We start from the raw sequence: 19,564 nt of genomic DNA, 5'->3' as shown, positions 1-19,564 counted from the left end.
TGAGCCAAGATTCCCTCAAGTGAAAAAAGAGAGAACGGATGCACAACCATCCCCCCAGTGGGAACGCAGAATAAATATTACAAGTGGATCCAAACAAACACGACCTCAAGTCCTCACCACGGCGGAGAAGGCAAACACGGCCTGGCCGGGGTCACCAACAGCGCTAAGTCACACGGCAGCGCAAGCCTGGATGTGCTGGCAGGGGGGCCCTTCACCTCCGCAGTCTCTCTGCCCAAAGCCATCGCCCCAGCCTGAGCATGAGAAAGACACCAGACAGACCCTAAAAGAGGGACTTTGTACAAAACTCCCAGCCAGTCCTCAAAACTGTCCCAATCCTCGAAAACAAGGGAAGTCCGAGAAGGTCACAGCCCCAAGGAGCCTGTCATCACGTGGGTCCTGGGACAGACAGAGGACACTAATGGAAGGTGACAACCAAATAAACGCTGGGGTCCCATTAAGGCTGATGCACATGGGTGGCCGGGCAGTGTCAGGTGCCAACACGGGGGTGGGTGGGTGACGGGCACACTCTGTCCTGTCCATGGCTCGTCTGTGAATCTAAAACTATCAAGAAGGAGAAGGTTTATTTAAAACGTGATCAGAGCCGGCAAAGTGCTTCCTGGTGGGCCCATAACCCCGTCCCAGTTTCCTGCAACAAGGTCTGATAGCCAGAGCGCGTTTGTTCGGTGACACGGTCCTGGGCGGCTGTGTGGCAGCTCGAGTCACGTGCGGCGGGCCGCGGGGTGAGGCTGGGTCTTTGCCGAGGGTCCTTCCCCGCTGCAGTTGATAGATCGTCTTTGGGTAACCCTCCTGTGCCCCTACACATTCCCCCAGTGGTGTCAGCATCTGTGCGGGTTGAATTGTGTCCACCCAAAAAGGCATGTTCATGCCTGGACCCCCCAGATCTGTGAGCGAGACCTTATTTGCAAATAAGGTCATTGAGGATGTGATCCAGTTAACAAGAGGTCATACTGGAGTGGGGTGGCCCTGATGTCCTGAGAAGATGAGGGAAACTGGGACACGGAGACACACGGGGAGACGGCCATGTGATGATGGTGGCAGAGTCTGGAGTGATACGGCCACAAGCCCAGGGATGTGAGGATCGTCAGGGACCCCAGAGCTGGGAGAGGCAGGAAGAACCCTGCCCTGGAGCCTCCGCAGGGAGTGTGACTGTGCCACACCTTGATTTCTGACTTCTGGCCTCCAGAACCGAGAGAACATAAATCTCTGGTGTAAGCTGCCCGTGTGTGGTGACTGTCACGCAGTCCAGGAGCTCACACAGCGTGTGATGATGCTGAGCTCTGCCATAACAGTTCTCTGTTGGGGCTGGGAAAGGAGTTTTCTGAGCCCTTCCTTCCTTCTGCCTTTGTTACAGAGGGGCAGCTTCCACACTCTCCTTCTTTTACGGAAGGAATAGGAAATCCAGAAGGTGGGACGTTCCATAAGATTCTTGGGCTCTAGAAAAGGGGTCACTTTCATGGGAAAGAAAGACTCCATTCCCTGATGGACGGAGGCCAGGGTGGTCACCAGAGGCAGCGTGGGATCGGGACAGGGCTCTGGAGCCCAGAGAACAGCAGCCACCAGCCCCGAAAACACGCTCGAGGGGCGATGTGGAAAATTCTGTTGGGCTGGACAGCAGGTGCTATAAGGTTCTGGTTTTGTGCTGATGTGTGAGGGTGTCACAGCAGGTGCTCGCTGAGACATGCAGGGTCACGGACGTGGTGCCTGCAAATCACTGTCCAGTGATCCCCTGAAAAAACGTGTGTGCAGAGAGATGACAGGTAGTTTACGCATCAACAGATGACAGATCAATAGACAGATTTTATACAGACGAGAAAGAAATGATAGACAGGTGACATCAATCAATGCGTGGATGATCTATAGATAGATGACAAATAAATAGATGATAAATACATGATAGGTAAGATACATAGATGGGGACACGGGGAGGGGGAAAGGTAAGCTGGGACGAAGTGAGAGAGTGGCATGGACATATATACACTACCAGATGTAAAACAGCTAGCTAGTGGAAAGCAGTCGCATAGCACAGGGAGATCAGCTCCGTGCTTTGTGACAACCTAGAGGGGTGGGATAGGGAGGGTGGGAGGGAGGGAGATGCAAGAGGGAAGAGATATGGGGATATATGTATATGTATAGCTGATTCACTTTGTTATAAAGCAGAAACTAACACACCATTGTAAAGCAATTATACTCCAATAAAGATGTTAACAAAAATAGATTAAAAAAAGATACATAGATGATAGGTAAAGGATAGATAAGATAGATAAACAGATAAGACGGATTGTGACAGATATTTACAGATTTCCCGCCACACCTTATGCACGTACACACATATATTCCACACAAATGCACCCATCTCCTCCGTGTATTTGTTTCCAAGGACTTTCCCTCCTTTCTGCGTGCCCCCCACCCCTGGCTGCTGGTCTCTGTCCACAGCAGCCCAGTTGCCGTGTCCTGCCAGCCCCCACCAGCTGCTGTCCTGCAACATCTGTAGGCTCTCCAGGGCCGTTCCCCACCTCCGGTCCGGCCGCTCTGCGTCCTCCCCACACGCTGCCATCCTTCTGAGACCAAAGCCTGTCCCCGTAAATCTCTGTTGTGTTCCTGTCTGTCTCCCCCTCGGCCCTGCGGACATTTGGGGCGGGTCCTTCTCCGTGGGGTGCTGTGGGCTGTGGAGCAGCATGCTTGGCCCCCACCTACTGGATGCCAGGAGCCCCCCAGTCGTGACGAGCAAAGCTGTCTCAGCCACCTCGGGATCACCAGGTGAGGCCCGCATGGGGCTGGGGGCTTCACCACGGCTGACTCACAGACCTAGGAAGGAATCGGGGAGGTGCTGCAGTCAGATCCTTCCTGGGCTTCTGGATGTGGACCAAACCCCTTCCTGATGGGATCCAGGGTCTCTCTTGCCCCCTAGATCTCATCTGCACCCCCCTGTGCTACACTGTCTACCTGGGGAGGGCTCTGACGGCCGACATGCTGCCCAGGTCCTCGGCAGACAGATGGATGGACCCTCCTTGGTCGGTGATTTCTGTGATGAGAATCCCAGCTGCAGCGGAGCCAAGGCTGAGGTCTGGGAGAGTCCCGGGGACCTGGGGGAGCTGTGGGATCTAGCACCTGGGCCTGGGAACGCCAGGGGCCTTGGTCGTTATGACAACATGGGGCCAGGCCTGTGGGGAATGGGTTGCGCAGGCTACGACCACTGACCAACCACTGACCGGCCAGGGGCTGAAGGGGAGTCCGCCCTGGAGGGAGGGGAGCACAGCTGGGCTGCTGAGTCATTTGGGGGCTTGTACATTTCACAAAAGGTTATTAACTTGAGGAGCATCGTGCCAACCACTGTAGCATGAAAGGAACACCATGCTGTCTCAGCCTCCAGGAGCTCTCAGGAGGACCATCTGCCATCACTCATGAAACAGAATTCAGAGGTACTAGGAAAGCCCCACGACTGGTCTCCCGGGGGAAGGGGATTCATCTTAGCCAGGGTCCTCCCCACCCCCAGCCCTGCTGACCAGCAGGCTCCTTCTCTGTGGGGGCCCGTCCTGGGCGCTGTGGGGTGTGGAGCAGCATCCCTGGCCCCCACCCCCTCAATGCCGGGAGCCCCCAAGTCGTGACAACCACAGATGTCCCCAGACATGGCCCAGTGTCCCCTGCGGGGCGCAGAGTCGCCTGGGGCGAGACCCCGGCTAGGTGATGGCCAGCCTCCCCCTCCCCACCCCACCAGGGTCAGAGGGAGGGAGGAGGAGGCCTGATGCTGGGCTCTGGGCTCAGAAGGAAACAAGGTCATGAAGACACAATGAGTCAGAGAGAGTGGCTGGTGGGGGCGGTGCACTCTGCCCACAGGCTCTGGTTGGCTTCTCTCTGCGGGAAGCTGGCTGCTGCGTTTTCCTTCCCAGAAAACTCAGAGGTGCAGATCCACCCCCAGCTAAGGACAGGGTCCCTCACTGCAGGATTTCGTGGAAGGGAAGCTTGGTTAGATCTGCGTCTCCTCCTTCTCGGTGCCCGCCCCACACTGCTCTCAGCATCAAGCCCTGTGGCAGCACCCCGCTCGGCAGACACTTATCAACGCCCACACTCCCCCAGTCTCCTCTGCAACTTCACTCTGTTTCCTGAGTGTGTTTAGGAAGGACAAACAGTCTAGGCCATGCCTTGCATCTTGGCTTCCTGGCTTGGCGGGACAGGCGGCGGGGTCCCCCATCTAGCAGAGAAGGGGGCGGGGAGCCATGCAGGCACCCAGGGCACCGAGCTGGCAGGGTGCTTCCTGGGACCACGGGGCAGGGCAGGGGTGCTGGGCAGTGGGGGCCGACAGCGGGGGAGGGACTGGTGAGATCCTGAAGGTGGTGTCCTTGAGCAAAAAAGGAAACATGCTGGGGATGCTCAGAGACTTGTTTCTTGTGCTTGGAGAAAGCGTCTGCAAACGTGCAAAGGGGCAGGCAACAAGGAACGTGGAGGGACGGGCTCGGAATTGGGATCTCAGTGTGAACCCATGGCTTCTCTAGTAGGTAGGTAGGTAGCTAGCTAGCTAGATAGATAGATGATAGAAAAAATATACATACACAGGTTCTTAGATAGATGACATATGGATGAATAGATGATGATAGATAGATAGATAGATAGATAGGTAGATATGACAGAAACATACATACAATCATAGATTCTTAGATGACAGATGGGTAGACAGATAGGAAAGCAGACAGGTAGGTAGACACAACCAGCAATGTAGAAGCCATGACACCCCAAAGGCACACGAGGAAGCTGGGCCCATCCCCAAACGGGTCGATGGTCCCTGTGAGATGTATTTGACCTCACAGAACAGGCCCCTAAGGCAATCTCTGCAGCCGCGGAGCAGCAGGCCTCTGCCATTCTCTGCATCCAGTTAACGGTCCCCGGACACGTGCCCGCGATCTTGAACTTACGGAAGCAGAAGCTCTTGCTGCTTATTCACCAACTTCTGGCAAAAGGGGAGACTATGGTGACTCTCATCAAGGTGCTCACGCCCAGATTCAGCCCGGGGGTGGTCAAAGCATGGCCCAGGCCCCATCTGGTCCACTGCTTGCTTTTGTCAATAAAGTTTTATTGGAACACGGCTGCCCACATTCCTTTATGAGTAGCTTCTAGAGGCTGCGTGGCAGAGTTGGATAGCTGCAACAGAGACCTCCTCGTCTCCAAAGCCAAAATCAGTTGCTACCTGGCCTTTTATGGGAAAAGTCTGTTGACCTCAGGGTGGCTGGCAATTCCTGGTGGCATTGAGAGCATCACCAGTCCTCTTCTGCTCGAAGGCTTCCGGCACTTCTCCTGCTCCATTTTCACAAGGGGACTGCCAAGCTTGTGCTGCCTCTCTGAGCCCAGAGAGAGGACGTGCTGGAGGCCCTGCCCTGCCCTGCACTGTCCTGGGTGGAAGCTTCCACACAAACGGTCCCTTTCTGGGCCCAGGGCCACCCACAGGGGCTGCTTGGACTGTGTGGGTTTAGCCACCCTCTTCCATTTGGTGTCTTTTTTGTTTTTAATTTCTGCTTTAAAAAGTAAATTTTAAAATTTTTGTAGTCATTACAGATTCACAGGAAGTTGCAAAAACCATGTGCGGGAAATACTGTGGACCCTTCCCCCGGCCTCCCCCAGTTGTAACATATTGCATAACTATAGTTAGTATCATAACCAGTGTCTTCATCCTCTTGGACTGTAGGAACAATAGCACAGGCTGTGGGGCTTAAAGCACAGACATTCATTTCTCTGGTTCTGGAGGCTGGAGTCTGAGATGAGGGTGCCGGTGTGGCTGGTTCCTGGTGAGGGTACACGTCCTGACCTGCAGTCGGCTGCCTTCCTGCTGTGACCTCACATGGCAAAGAGAGCTCTGGTCTCTCTTCCTCTCCTTACAAGGACACGAATCCTACCATGGGGGCCCCACCCTCATGACCTCACCTAACCCTAATCCTCTCCCAAAGGCCCCACCTCCAAATACCATCCCATGGGGGTTAGGGCTTCAGCATATGGATTTTGGGGACACAGACATTCAGTCCATTACAACCAGGAAATTGACACTGACACAACCCACAGAGCTTAGTCAGATGTCCCCAGTGTCCTGTGCACGCACGTGTGTGCGTCATTCTATGTAACTTTAGTGCATGTGTAGATTCATGCCCCCCACCACAGTCAAGACACAGGACAGTTCCAAGAGCAACCCCACCTCAGGCTACATCTTTCAGCCGCACCTCCTCTTCCTCCTACGTAATCCCTTCTTCAGTGCATCGATCAAACGTCCATGGTCCTCCACAAAATACTAGCAAACCGAACCCAGCGACATATGAAGAGGATTCTACCCCATGGCCACGTGGCGGAATGCACAGTCGGTTTAACATCTGACAGTCCACATAATACAGCCCGTCGACAGAATAAAGGACAGAACCCAGAAGACCATCTCAATATGATGCAGATGAAGACGTGACACCTTTCTACACTCCTCTGTTATAAAAACACTCACCAAACCAGGAATAGAAGGGAACTTCCACGCAAGCCACAACGAAGGAGCCCGCCGGCTGCAACTAAGACCCGGCACAACCAAGTAAATAAAGAAATAAAGAAGAGAAGTTCCTCAACCTGATCCAGGGTATCCCAGAAAGCCCACAGCCCCCAGGATGCTCCCAGTAAAAGACTGCATGCCTTTCCGCCGTCACCAGGGGGAACACAAGGATGTGCACTCTCGCTGCTTCTACTCAATGTGCACTGGAAGTTCCAGTTAGGGCAGTTGGGCAAGAAAATGAAATAAGAGGCATCCAGATTGGAGAGGAAGAAGGAAGACCGTGTCTCTGCGTGCAGATGACACATCTGGGTATAAACTGCATGGCAGCAGTGCAGCGCACAACAGACCGCTGAGAGACCAAGGTAGTCTTGGAGCCACGAGTCTCTCCTGAGCTTGGTGGGGACGGGGCAGGGGCTGGAGGGGGCACGGGGGTCCTGCCGAACTACGACTGGCCTTTACAATCTCATTGACTCCCTTGGGACAACTAGAAGGGCATCAGATTAGAAAGTCCCAATGAGATAAGCCCATGACGGGCTCTCTGCAGAGGGACAGGTAGTAAACAGACCTCTTAAACCACGTCATGAGGTTTTCGGGTTTTGTTTTGAAAGTCAACAGCTGCCCAGAGCCCGGCAGGGCAGGTCAAAGGGCCAATTCCTTGGCCGGGAACAGGGTGGGGACAGAGGGCAGCTGGAGCCGGACGCCAGCCCTGTGGGAACGTTGTCCCGTCGGGGCCGTATTTCTTCTCCATCCTCCTCCCACCTTCACTCCCAACTGTCTGCTGACGCATCTGTCCTTGGCTGCTCCATGGGAACCCCAAACTCAGGGGGACCAACTTTTCTGGTTGAGCGTTCTAAGTCCTGCACCTGGGAACCCCTCAGCCCCGGCAAACCAGGGTGGCCCAGATGGCTGGTCACCCCACGAACTCCTCCAGCTGGTCCCCTTTTCCTCCAGGCTCCCCCGCTGGGCTGCGTGGTATCATCGTTCTCCCTGGTGGCTTAGGTGTGACACTGGGGCCCCTGTGCTGTCCCCCAGGCAGGCCTCTTCTCACACGGCTCCTCAAATCTCCTGCCTGCCTCTCGGCCTTCCTGCACCTTTCCCACCTCTACTGCCTTAATCTGGTCCCCTCCTCCCGTATCCAGGCCATGGGAGCAGGAAGGGTAATAAAACATTGATCTGGTGCCCCTGGGCCCTGAGCATGGAGGGCTGTATGATGTTTATGACCATTTAGCACAGGGAACTAGGTTCAACATCTTGTGATAAACCATAATGGAAAAGAATATGAAAAAAAATGTATGCATATATGTAGAACTGAATCACTTTGCAGTACAGTAGAAATTAACACAACATTGTAAATTGACTATACTTCAATAAAATGAATTTTAAAAATTAAAATTAGGGCTTCCCTGGTGGCGCAGTGGTTGAGAGTCCGCCTGCCGATGCAGGGGACACGGGTTCGTGCCCCGGTCCGGGAAGATCCCACATGCCGTGGAGCGGCTGGACCCGTGAGCCATGGCCACTGGGCCTGCGTGTCCAGAGCCTGTGCTCCGCAACAGGAGAGGCCACAACAGTGAGAGGCCCGCGTACCGCAAAAAAAAAAAAAAAAAAAAAAAAATTAAAATTAAATTTTAAAAAGTCATAGCACACACACTACAACATGGATGAACCCCAAAACACACAGAGTTTGAGAAGCCAGACGCAAACGATTACACAGTGTGTGATTCCACTTACGTGAAGTGTCCAGAAGAGGCAAATCCAGAGAGACAGAGAGTGGGTTATTAGGTGTCAGGGCCTGGGGGAGTGGGTGGGGGTGACTCTTAATGGGGACAGGGTCTCCTTTGGGGGTGATGAGAATGTTCTGGAAGTGGATGGTGGTGATCGTTGTAAATTCTGTAAATATACTAAAAACTGTTGAATTGTACACTTAAAATGGTAAAGTTTATAGTATGTAAAAAATTTTTAATGTCCATTTTATTTTTTTTCAATTTCTTTCTTTTTTTTTTTTTTTTTGGCCATGCAGCTTGTGGGATCATAGTTCCCCAACCAGGGATTGAACCCATGCCCCCTGCAGTAGAGGGGAGGAGACCTAGCCACTGGACCACCAGGGAATTCCCTATAGTATATAAATTTTAACTCCATAAAGCTGTTAGAAAATATATGAGAATTAACAACATTATCAAGAGGTCAGGCCCTTTATCCAAATGAATTCTTCGGACACATTGGTTTTTAAGAGTATCATTAAAAAAAAAAAGATTAGGGCTTCCCTGGTGGCGCAGTGGTTGGGAGTCCGCCGGCCAATGCAGGGGACATGGGTTCGTGCCCCGGTCCGGGAAGATCCCACATGCCGCTGAGTGGCTGGGCCCGTGAGCCATGGCCCCTGAGCCTGCGTGTCCGGAGCCTGTGCTCCGCAACAGGAGAGGCCACAACAGTGAGAGGCCCGCGTACCGCAAAAACAAACAAACAAACAAAAGATTAGAGGTGTTATGGGAGAAACAGAACAGGTAAGGGAGAACAGGAGGGTGGTTTTCAATTTTATTCTATTGAGTGCATAATCATTTTCACATATTTTATAGATGAGAAAACTGAGGCTTAGAAATGGTAGAATTATGTGAACTATAGTCAATAAAACTGTCACTCTCTCTCTCTCCATCCATCTATCCATCCATCCATCCATCTGTTCATCCATCCATCTATTCATGAATCCATCTATTCATCCATGCATCCATGCATCCATCCATGCATCCATTCATCCATCTATCCATCTATTCATCCATCCATCCATCTATCCATCCATCCATGTGTCCATCCCTCCATACACACACACACACACACACTTGAAACGGTAGAATTGCAACTAGAATTCAGGAACTGCAAATGATCCAATACTATTCTTATCCTTTAAAAATGTCAATACCTATTTTATTTTTCAAAGTTAAACATGACTCTTTTTTTTTTTTTTTTGTGGTACGTGGGCCTCTTACTGTTGTGGTCTCTCCCATTGCAGAGCACAGGCTCCGGACACGCAGGCTCAGCAGCCATGGCTCATGGGCCCAGCTGCTCCGCGGCATGTGGGATCTTCTGGGACCGGGGCATGAACCGTGTCCCCTGCATCGGCAGGTGGACTCTCAACCACTGCGCCACCAGGGAAACCCCTAAACATGATTCTTGTTAGTACACTGTTCCCTGGATTCCTGATGCTCTTGATAACCTAGCAACACAACATCTCTCAGAGGACAAGGCAGAAAATTCTCCCGCAGCATGCTCTACTCACAAACAAGTGCTCCGCGCTCAGAAGGCTCTGTGAACTGATGATGTGGAGGGTAAAAATAAACAGCACTCCTTGCCACCTCCTACAAGATTTGTAAGGAATACTCCTATGTGCCTATGCTATTTGCCAAAACTCTACCCCATCTCCACTCTGCCCCGCTCTCTCTCTTTTAAGATGTCAGAGATGCACGCGGGATCCAACCTTGGTGCTGCACAGACCCCACAGACTGCCCTGGAATGAGGGGCTGCTGCCCACCACCTGTGTCTCCAAGGACTGACCAGGCCTGCAGAGCTTCAGGGCAAACCTTGCTTTTCTGAAGCCACACTGAAAAGCAGTGGTGGCATTTAAGAGGAAAAATATAATATGATTTGTGCTTCTTCTTTATGCCTTTTTGTTATTTCCTAGATTTTTCAATGTGTTGTCATTTGAAAAAAAAAAAAGTTAATTGATTTTTTTTTAAGGGAGAGATTATGGGGGACTGAGCATGAGACCCGGAGTTCTTCTCACTCCCAACTCCTTGACAAGGCTATTCACCTAAAGAAGCAATGTAGAGGAAAAGTTTTTCCTAGGGCTAGTGACTAAAGGAAACTCTCTTCTACACTTGGGAGCTTCAGGATGGGTGAGAGCCATAAAGCCAGTAAAAAGACAGATAACAGGGGCTTCCCTGGTGGCGCAGTGGTTGAGAGTCCGCCTGCCGATGCAGGGGACACGGGTTCGTGCCCCGGTCCGGGAAGATCCCATGTGCCACGGAGCGGCTGGGCCTGTGAGCCATGGCCGCTGGGCCTGCGCATCCGGAGCCTGTGCTCCGCAATGGGAGAGGCCACAACAGTGAGAGGCCTGCATACCGCAAAAAAAAAAAAAAAAAAAAAAAGACAGATAACAAACTGGAAAAATCACTCACAGCATATGCAATAGACAAAGTGTTAGTGCCCATCACATGTAAAGAGCACCTACAAATCAATAAGAAGAAAATCTCAGGAAAAATAAAGGTACTTGAAGAGATACAAACAGCTGAAAGAAAGAAAAAAAGAAAGGAGGGAAGGAAGACAGAAAAAAAGAGAAAGAAAGAAAGAGGGAAAAGGTGATCAATCCCTCTAACGATCAAATAAATGAAGATTAATACATCAAAGAGACATCATTTTTCACACAACTGACTGGCAAAACTTTTACATTTAATTACTAACCATTATGGTAAGGCTGTGGGGACAATGGTGCCATTGAAGGGAGTTTAGATTGGTATAAGTTTTGTGGAAGGTCATTTGTCAATGACTAAATTTTAAATGTGTCAGGGGGGTGGCGTATGCGGCACCTCTGCACCTTCCTCTCAATTTTGCTATGAACCTATAAGTGTTGTAAAACTAAAATTTAGGGAAATTAAATACAGCATACTTATTGTACTGACAAAAAGTGACAGCCAAAATACACTGTTAAATTTTTGTTAAAGGCAGAAAAGTATCGTTATGTTTTTGGTTTTGAAAAAGATCTCCTTCTGTCACAGGACTTGTTTCTAGCAACAAGGCAGACTGCATTGCCTATGTCTCCCTTCCTGTAAAGCCCAAGCAATACCAGATTAAAGAAAACTCACACTCTGGGCTCACAAAAAGGAAGAAAACTAGCAGAGGATCAAGACGCCAGAGGGCTGCACACCCGCATAGTGGGAGGGGTGCGTCGGCTGCCAGGCTGAGAGACTGGCTGCTGGGCTCAGCCACCTTGGTGTTGCTATTGTGTTTATAATCTCTTTCTCTTTCTAATTTATAGTTTTCGGTTTACAGAACAACTGTGAAGATAGTACAGAGTTTCCACGCACCCCACACCGACTTTCCCCTATTGTTAATTTCTAGCATTATATGGCAATTTGTCTTAATTAATGAACCAATATCGATACGTTATTACTAACTAAAATCCACATTTATTCAGATTTCCTTAGCATTTCCCCAGTGTTCTTTCTCTGTCATAGGATCCCACCCAGGACCAGATGCTACATTTAGGCGTTGTATGGTTAATTTTATGTGTCAGCCTGAGCAGGCCACGGGTGCCCAGATACTTGATGAAATAGTCCTGCTGCTAGGGCTTGTCTGATGTTTTCCTCCTAGTTAGACTGGGGTGATGGATTCTGGGGAGAGAGGCTGCGGCGATAAAGTGTCCTTTCCACCCCAGTATATGAAGGGTACATACTTGTTACATATGACACCCAAAGCACAGGTAACAACAACAAAAAATGGACCTCATCAAAATTAAAACCCTTTGTGCATCAGAGGAGATTACCAATAGAGTAAAAGGCAAACCACAGAATGGGGGGAAATATTTGCAAATCATATATCCAATAAGGGGTTAATATCCAGAATACATAAAGAACTCCTCCTACTAAACCAACAACAACCTGGTTAAAAAATGGGCACCCAGGGCTTCCCTGGTGGTGCAGTGGTTGAGAGTCCGCCTGCCGATGCGGGGGATGCGGGTTCGTGCCCCAGTCCAAGAGGATCCCACGTGCTGCGGAGTGGCTGGGCCCGTGAGCCGTGGCCACTGAGCCTGCGCGTCCTGAGCCTGTGCTCCGCAATGGGAGAGGCCACAACAGTGAGAGGCCCGTGTACTGCAAAAAAAAAAAGGCCACTGAATGGCCATCTCTCCCAAGAAGACACACAAATGGCCAATAAGCACATGACAAGATGGTCAACAGCACTAACCATTAGAGAACTGCCAGTCAAAACCACAAGAAATACCCCTTTGCACCCATTAGGATGGCTGTTATAAAAATAAAAAAGCAATGATAGAAAAGAACAAGATTGGTGAGGACGTGGAGATACTGGAACCCTGTGCATGGCTGGTGGGGAGATGTAGAATGGTGCAGCCACTATGGAAAACAGCATGAAGCTTCCTCGAAAAATCAGACATAGAATTACCTATGATCAAGCAATTCCACTTCTGGGCGTATGCCTGAAAGTATTGACAGCAGGGACCCAAACATAGATTTGCACACCCATATTCATAGCAGCATTATTCACAATAGCCAAAAGGTGGAAACAACCCAAGTGTCCATCAACAGACGAATAGAAAAACAAAATGTGGTCCGTCCAAACATTGGAATATTATTCAGCCTTAAAAAGGGAGGAAATTCTGACACACACTACAATGTGGATGAAACTTGAGGACATGATGCTGAGTGAGATAAGCCAGACACAGAAGGACAAATACTGTCTGATTCTACTCACAAGAGGTCCCTAGAGGAGTCAAATCCATAGAGACAGGAAGTAGATGGTGGGGGCCAGGGGCTGGGGGAAGGGATGGAGAATCGGTGTTTAAAGGGGACAGAAAACCCACAGCCAATATAATACTCAACGGTGAAAAGCTGAAAGCCTTCCCACTAAAATCTGGAACAAGCAAAGGATGCCCTCTCTCACCACCTCTATTCAATATAGTATTGGAAGCCCTCCCTAGTAATCAGACATGAAAAAGAAATAGAAGGTATCCACGCTGGAAGGGAAGAGGTAAAATTGTCATTATATGAGGATGACATGATACTATGTATAGAAGACCCTAAAGACTCCACACAAAAACTACTAGAGCTGGTAAATGAATTCAGCAAGGTAGCAGGCAGGATACAAGATTAACATACAGCAACTGGTTGTATCAATATTTCTTTACTCTAAAAAATGAAATATCAGAAAGGGAACGTAAAAGGGACAGAGTTTCAGTTTGGGAACATGAGAAAGTTCTGGAGATGGATGGTGGGGATGGTTGCTCAACAGTGTAAATGAATGTGTTTTTAAAATTTATTTTATTTATTTTTGGCTGCACTGGGTCTTTGCTGCTGTGCTTGGGCTTCAGTAGTTGTAGTGCGCGGGTTCAGTAGTTGTGGCTCGTGGGCTCTAGAGCGCAGGCTCAGTAGCTGTGGCTCGCAGGCTTAGCTGCTCTGCGGCATGTGGGATCTTCCTGGACCAGGGCTTGAACCCGTGTCCCTTGCAATGGCAGGCGGATTCTTAACCACTGAGCCACCAGGGAAGCCCAGTGTGAATGAACTTAATGCCACTGAACTTTATACTTAAAATGGTTAAGATGATAAATGTTATGTGTATTTTACCACAATAAAAAGTTTATTTATATTATATCTATATATATATCTAAAAGGCCAGGACCCCCATAGGGCTGCATCCTTAGGGGAAGAGAGACTAGACAGAAAGTCCACCTGGCAGTGCAGAAGTGCAGTAAGATGCCCACCTCCGTCTGAGCCTATGGGCTTCCCTGGGGATTGGCAGCCATAGTCCTGTTCTCACCCCAAGTGGCTTAGAACCTGAAGCTAAGAAATCAACCTAAAATGTCATCCCAAACATCTGAGGAACCTACCAGAACCCAGTCACTACAAAGGGACGTGCTCTCAGCCCAGGCCACCTGGGATCCTCCCAACTAAGGCTTGGGATGGCAAATGTGCAATGCACTCAGCATCGTCACACATCCCCATTCCCATGGGTGCATGCACAGGAGAAGTCTAGAAAGAAAGGTCAGAGGTGAAATGGGAGCATTTAGTTAGCACATTACTCTCATCTGGCCTTCCACTTAGCTTTTTCTATAAATTATCCAATTTCATGCTCACAACGTCTCTGTGATGGTTTTTATTCCACCAAACAAATGAGGAAGCTGAAATGTAGGAAAACGAAGAAACTTGCCCACGACTCACAATTAAAATTTGTGGGCAAATCTAGACTGGACACTCAGCCTCCTGTCCCTGTGTCAATGACCATCAATTCCCATCTATCCCACACTTTCGATGGGGGGTTAATTCCAGGGTGCAGGGTTTGCGATTGGAGATTTCCACTTTTTCATGCCTGTGTTATTTATAAATACATTCTCGACAGGGGGTGAAACTCGATTCCCCGGGAGGCGAGAAAAATCTAACTCTTTTTATGCATGAAGCACAGCTGTACAGACAACACATAGACAGATACACAGTGTACCTGTGCTGTTAGTATTTTTTTTTAACCGTGGTGATCTTTATTACACCCCCAACATCTTTATTTATTTATTTATTTATTTATTTATGGCTGCCTTGGGTCTTCATTGCTGCGTGCGGGCTTTCTCTAGTTTCAGCGAGCGGGGGCTACTCTTCATTGCGGTGGCTTCTCTTGTTGTGGATCACGGGCTCTAGGCGGGCGGGCTCCAGGCAGGCGGGCTCCAGTAGTTGTGGCACATGGGCTCAGTAGTTGTGGCTTGCGGGCTCTAGAGCGCAGGCTCAGTAGTTGTGGCGCACGGGCTTAGTTGCTCCGCGGCATATGGGATATTCCCAGACCAGCGCTCGAACCCGTGTCCCCTGTGTTGGCAGGCGGATTCTTAACCACTGTGCCACCAGGGAAGCCCCTGTGCTGTTAGTATTTTATGGGTCTTCCATAAGGAGAATTTTTTCTCGTCAACTCTTTGATTACCAGAACTTGAATTTTTCCCAATAATGAGCAACCTCCAAAGGTGGACAATTAAGGGTTTTTTTAATTGAACTATAATTGATTTACAATATTGTGTTAGTTTCAGGCGTACAGCAAAGTGATTCAGCTATATATATATATATATATATATATATATATTTTCAGATTCTCTTCCATTATAGGTTATTACCAGATATTGTATATAGTTCCCTGTGCTGTACAGTAAATCCTTGTTGTTTATCTATTTTTTATTTACTGGTGTGTATCTATTAATCCCATACTCCTAATTTATCCCTCCCACCACTTCCCCTTTGGTAACCGTAAGTTTGTTTTCCATGCCTAGGAGTCTGCTTCTGTTTTGTAAATAAGTTCATTTGTACTATTTTTTAGATTCCACATATAAGTGAGGGCACAGGACATCTAGATGTCTGTGTCTGACTTACTTCACTCAGTATGATAACCTCTAGGTCCATCCATGTTGCTGCAAATGGCGTCATTTCATTCCTTTTTATGGCTGAGTAATATTCATTGTATATATGTACCACATCTTCTTTGTCCATTCATCTGTCAATGGACATTTAGGTTGCTTCCATGTCTTGGCTATTGTAAATAGCACTGCAATGAACATTGGGGTGCGTGTATCTTTTCAAATTAGAGTTTTCACCAGATATATGCCCAGGAGTGGGATTGCTGGATCATACGATAGCTGTATTTTTAGTTTTTTAAGGAAGCTCCATACTGCTCTCCATAATGGCTGCACCAATTTACATTCCCACCAACAATGTAGGAGGGTTCAACAATTAAGAGGTTTTTAAAAGTATCATTATGAACTCATGGCCTTTAGATATACGGTATGTCTTTCATCCACTGCCAGCATTATTCTTTCTGATACGCAATTAGGACAAGAAAGTTTACAAAGGATCATGAAAAAAAGAAAAAAGAAGATTGAGAGAATGCTGATTTATACTGAGCCAGTATCACTTCTGTATTAATTTATTTTTACATGAAGGAAAAAAAGATTGAAGCTGAACTAAAAGGTCACTTCACTACAAGCTGGAAAGAAGTCTAGTTTCTAAGAAACATCTCCAAAAATGGGAAGTTGAGTTCCTAAGGAACAGTTCCACTGAGTTTTGGTGAGGAAGTGGGGCTGCGAGCTGGACAAGGCAGGAAGCCGGGTGCTCCAGGTGTGGCTGGAAAAACCAAATGCCACCGGGTCCTGCTCGCAGGAAGGGCGCCCTGCTCTTTGCTCCGCAAGCATAAATACCACGTGGTGCTTTGCTGGCCGGCCTGCTGTCCTGGGCTCACCCCGGGAGCGGGAGCGCTGCACTTTCCCTCGCTGACTCGGGGATTATCTGTCTTTTTGAAAATCTACGCTGGGATCTGAGGTTTCAGTTTCACTAAAATAAACCCTGCACTGCCCCAGCCCTTCCTCAGTTCATCCAAACAAACCAGTCTGGTTTCTGAGAGCATTTCAAGGGGTGCTGGCGGAGACAGCGCTGCCCTGCCGGCCTCCGGAAGGCAGGATGCAGAGCTCGCGGATGATCCCTCATCCCTTGGCAGCCCTGCATGCCAGGGGGTACCAAAATCCCCAAATTCAGGGAAGTTTGGGCATTTCTCTAAGGTTGTGAAGTAGGCTGTCAACCCAGGTTTGGTCTGGAACATCAAAGTTCAGAGGCAACACGAAGCACTTGAATGAAGGGATGTGGTGGTCTCCCCTCTCCCTGCTCCCACCCCCCGGGGATCCTTGCCTCTTGCATTTTTTTTTTTTTTTTTGCAGAAGGATTCACATTTATTGGTTCAAATACAGTACCTAACATTTGCTAAACATGCATTTCACACTAATTGGTCACATTTCCACAGGTAGTCAATTCACAGAAAAGGGCCCCTCCCTTGCCAAATGAACTTCATTTGTTCACAGACCCCATGGGGTAGGAACAGGGTTCTCCCCCTCAGCACCGTGGACATGCAGGGCCAGGTCATCCTCTGAGGGGCGTCCTGGGCACTGTGGGGTGTGGAGCAGCACCCCTGGCCCCACCCACTCAGTGCCAGGAGCCCCCCCGGTCATGAAAACCACAGATGCCCCAGACATTGCCCAGGGTCCCCTGGGGGCCAGTTCACCCAGATGAGAGCCGTGATCTAGAAGAACTCATGACACATGAACAAGCAACTGGCCTTTGTTGATTCAGCTCAAGGAACGTCGGTGGCGCATCTGCTAAAGGTTGGTCTGGGGACTCCTACTCCCTGGCTGCATGGCTCTGGGCAGGTGAGTCAACCCCTCCCACATCTCCTGGGGCTGTGCGGTCAGTGCCCCCACGGGGTGCTTGCTACTGGGAGCCGTGGATGGGTGAAAGCACAAAGGAACAGAGCAGGAAAAAAGGCATGGCAATGCAGGGAAGTCCAGCTGACACCCATGGAAGTCATAAACTACATCCTTTTTCTCGATATGTGTCTCCCTTGAAAAAGTTCCATCTGCAGCCTCCAAATGACTTGCAAAAACTTAAGCAAGAAGTTTAGAAAAACGAGTGACAAGTGAACCGAAATATGGCCTTCAAAACCACAATAAGGTTGAAAACAGCGTTTTCTCCTTGGAATTCCAGGCCTTCCAAGGTCTCATCCAGCCTTTTCATGGACTTCAGGTTGGGCTGACCCCTTAATGAATTTCCTAATGCACTTATAACAGAGTGCAATTTGCAAAACTTCACATTATTGCAGTTGGGAGTGGCTTGCTGTGTTTGGGGGCGGGGGTTAAGGTGAGTCTCATTATCTGAGCATTTGGCATCATGAATTCAATGATCGTGAGCTGGACTGAAAATACAACATGAGGAAAGTTTTGTAAACCAAGCAGAAAGGAAATCCACCCACCATTCTGCAAAGGCACCCACAGGGGACACACCTGGAGTGAGATGGGTGATGCCGAATTAAGGTCTCCCATTCAGTCCCTGTTCCAGGTGCTCTCACGGTGAAAAGACTTGCGGTGTGTGATTACCGCTTCTCTTCCTATTATTTTTAATATCATGGCCCCTAAATGCAAGCCATCTGCTTCTGTATATAGGTGAAGGTACCCCAGATTTTTGACACTGGAGGGAAAACGGCCGTGTTGGACTCGCTGAGTGATAGCCCCTGGGGATGGTCTACCTTATCTCAGCTTTAATCTTTTAAAAGATAATAATTAGAGGAACACTCATGGCAGCTAAGAACACCAACTCTGGAGGCAGAAGGGTTGGTTCCCACATCCAAGTTCTCCTGTCCAGAGGCTACAGGAGACACGGAAACTGAACTGGACGAGATGCGCCATAGCATCTGCCTTAAAGGCAAATGAGGCGGGCTTCCCTCGTGGTGCAGTGGTTGGGAATCCGCCTGCCAATGCAGGGGACACGGGAAGATCCCACATGCTGCAGAGCAACTAAGCCTGTGTGCCACAACTACTGAGCCTGCATGCCACAACTGTTGAAGCCTGCGCGCCTAGAGCCCGTGCTCCACAACAAGAGAAGCCACTGCAATGAGAAGCCTGCACACCGCAACAAAGAGTAGCCCCCGCTCGCTGCCACTAGGGAAAGCCCGTGCACAGCGATGAAGACCCAACGCAGCCAAAAAATTTTTTAAATAAATAAATAAAATAAAATTACTTAAAAAAACAGTATGCTTAGTTTAAAAACAAATAAAAAGTACAGAAAAAGAAGAACATACAGGTAAAACCTTCTTGGCTATGACACCAAAAACACAAGTGACACAAGAAAAAAAAAGATAAATGGGGGAACGTCATCAAAGCTAAAAGCATTTGTGCTTCAAAGGACACCAGCAAGAAAGTGAACAGACAACCCACAGAATGGGAGAAAATATTTGCAAATCCTATCTCTGGATGAGGAACTCGTCCAAAAAACCACATATATATACATCATTATGATGATAAAAAGGTATTGGGGAGGGTGTGCATGAGTGGTAGTGCAGGGGGTATTTGGGAACTCTGTACTTCCTCTCAATTTTGCTGTGAACCTAAAAATACTCTAAAAAATAGTCTATTAAAAAAAATATTGAGGACCCCAGACAGCTTGTGTTAAAAAAAACCCGAAAAAACCTATTTCTAAAATTTTAGCAGGACTACATTTTCAAATGACAAGTAACAGCTTTTCAAAAAAATGTTTTTTTTAGGGGGAACAGTGCTGTTTGGTGCATTTTGCAAATCTCTTCCGTGTGTGTCTGAACAGAAGACAGCTGGATTCTCATGCCAGCTTCTGTGTTCAATCTGCTGTGACATGAGGCCCACGTAACTGCTGGAAAACTGCACACACATGTGAGAAAATGCGAGTGACAGAGGCCAGGAGTGCTTAGTCTTGGGGCACTACCAGGGAGATCTGCTGC

At 48.8% G+C, this 19,564-nt stretch overlaps 1 protein-coding gene across 1 annotated transcript in view; it reads right to left on the bottom strand.

Moving 5' to 3' along the window:
* GNG7 (G protein subunit gamma 7) overlaps nucleotides 1–19,564 on the bottom strand; it is a 157,546-nt gene that overhangs the window by 58,360 nt on the left and 79,622 nt on the right. The gene's annotated exons all lie outside the window — the stretch shown is intronic.

The sequence above is a fragment of the Mesoplodon mirus genome (assembly GCF_964341445.2).
Source record: "Mesoplodon mirus genome assembly, chromosome: 5".
NCBI classification, from domain to species: domain Eukaryota; kingdom Metazoa; phylum Chordata; class Mammalia; order Artiodactyla; family Ziphiidae; genus Mesoplodon; species Mesoplodon mirus.
Note: the sequence above shows the minus strand (reverse complement) of the source record. Positions and strands in the feature narration are given on the sequence as shown.